Consider the following 2,491-nt stretch of genomic DNA (forward strand, 5'->3'; position numbering starts at 1 on the left):
TCCCTCCTTACAACATGTCCAAAGTATGTCAGGCGAAGCCCCAGAATCCTTGCCTCCAAGGAGCAGCCTGGTTTAACCCTCTCTAGGATGAATCTATTTGTTTTCTTGGCAGTCTAGGGTACATTCAATACTCTTCTCCAGCACCACAGCTCAAAGGCATCAATTCCCCTCCTATCCTCCTTAGTGATTGTCCAACTCTCTGATGCATAACAAAGTGATTGCAAAGACCATGGCTTATATCAGATGCACCTTAGTCTCCAGAGTGACACCATTGCTCTTCAGTACCCTGGAGAGGTCCCTAACAGCAGACTTTCCCATCTCAATAAGGTTTTTTGATTTCCTGGTTGCTGGTGCTAAGAGTGTTGACCATGGAGCCAAGTCGACTAAAGTTGTTAACAATCTCAATCTCTTCACCATCCATCCTGATGCTGCCAATTGGTCCAGTGGTGAAAATCTTTCCTGTAGACGTTCAATAATAGCAGCTAGATCAACCTCACAGCTTTCCTTAATTTGTTCCATTTTCAAGATCAGCTTTTCCTCCGCCACTTTGCTGAAGTTGTTGTTCTCCTCCAAAGCCTTCTGATAGGACCTCTGGCTCGTGTTCTCTCCTCTTTGCCAATTGTTTCAGCACCTGGGCCTCCTGAGACTTTCTTCTTACCTGTGCAGTCTCCAGTTTTTGGTTGTTTTTTTTTTTTTTTTCTGGATCTCCTCCAGGGACAGATCTTTCTTCTCTGGAGAAGCTAGAGTTCGGGGGGCTTCCGAGATAGGAGATGCAGGCTTTAAGATGAGCTCAAAAGTCGGGCCAGAGGCACGTTTTTTGATTTGCTTCACTTCTATATCATCATAAGTATAGATGTTGATGTTGCGAGGCTCCGGGTAAAAGCAAGAGCAGATCAGTGACAGCATGGACAGCTCCTTCGTTTTTTTCCCCTTGTAGGCCATTGCTGTTTTAGCCATTGTAGGGCTGTGTGGATGCCTACCGATGGAGAAGAAGAAGGGTCCGGCTACAGGAGCTCAGAGAGTGAGGTCTTTGGTAGAATTTAACAAGTGATTCTTGCTATTGTTCGTTGCCTTTGAGTTGAGTGCCACTCATAATAACCCAACGATTAACACAGATCTGAAACCTGTCCTATTCTGTGCCCTCTTCTTCATCTCTGACACACTCAAGCTTATGTTACAGTTACCATCTCATTCCCCTCCTTCACTGACTCTCTCTTTTCCAAGCATGATGTTCTATTGCAAAGCACTAGCCCCAAATGCAACATACCCAAAATACATGAGATGAAGTTTCATCACTTTTCTCTTTAAGAGGTACCTTAGCTGCACTATTTCCAAGGCGTATTTGTTTATTCAGTCTGCTGTTAAGGATCACTCCAAAGTACTGAAGAGCAATGGTGTCACTCTGGAGACTAAGGTGCTTCTGATACAGGCCATGGTCTTTGCTATCACTTATTATGCATCAGAGAGTTGGACAATGACTAGGGAGGATAGAAGGAGAATTGATACCTTTGAGCTGTGGTGCTGGAGAAAAGTATTGAATGTACCATGGACCGCTAAGAAAATGAACAGGTTCATCCAGGAGAAGGTTAAACCAGGCTGCTCCTTGGGGGCAAGGATTCTGAGGCTTCGTCTAACATACTTTGGACATGATACAAGGAGGGACCAGTTCTTGGAGAGGGACATCATGCTTGGGAGAGTAGGGGAAGACCCTCTATGATTCAGTAACTGGGGTAATCGGGGTGGGTATGTAGGAGACAATGCGATTAGCACAGGACAGAGCAGAGTTTAGGGCTGTTGTACATAGGGTCACTAAGAATCGCAAGTGACTCGATGGCATATAACAACAACAGTACATATTAAGTTGAAAATATTACGCTAAGCATAATATTAGCAGGCCTTCGAAAACCCTATGTACAACAGAATATACTAAAACTAGCAGATAGGGCAACAGAGGTCAGAGTTTAGGGCTGTTGTACATAGGGTCACTTTGAGTCCCAGGTGACTCGACGACACATAACAACAATGACAGCAACAACAAAGCATAATATTAAAGCTAGCTCTGGTGGCTTAGTGGCAAGGAGTTGCACTGCCAACTCAAAAGCATGTGGTTCAAATCTATTCAATACTTTTTGGGAGAAAGATGGACAATCTCCTCTCATGCAACTTACTGCCTCTGAAAACCCACTAGAGGCTCGGTTATGAGTTGGTTCCATGATAACAGATAAAAGAAAAAAAAATTCAAGCATAGAAAATATACTTGTGTTGGATAGTTATAAATTATTACCTACTTATAGAGGTGAATGAAAGTGAGTGAATAGACTAGAATCCTACTAATTTAAAACAGATTGTATTACTCAAAAGCCCCTAAGTTTGACCTTTGAAACCTGTGATTATTTAACACCTACAGCTGTCCCTTGATTAGCCAGCTCTCTAAGAAATATTCTCCAGTCTCTCTTTCAAATATGGTTTTGAAAGATAAAATAGAATTTCA

At 42.8% G+C, this 2,491-nt stretch overlaps 1 pseudogene; it reads right to left on the minus strand.

Annotated features, from left to right (window-relative positions):
• LOC102877608 overlaps positions 1 to 957 on the minus strand; it is a 1,303-nt pseudogene extending 346 nt beyond the window's left edge.
• Positions 958 to 2,491: the final 1,534 nt, after the last annotated feature.

This window comes from Elephantulus edwardii, unplaced genomic scaffold (assembly GCF_000299155.1).
Source record: "Elephantulus edwardii isolate Elephantulus edwardi_28Jun2011 unplaced genomic scaffold, EleEdw1.0 scaffold00027, whole genome shotgun sequence".
Taxonomy (NCBI): domain Eukaryota; kingdom Metazoa; phylum Chordata; class Mammalia; order Macroscelidea; family Macroscelididae; genus Elephantulus; species Elephantulus edwardii.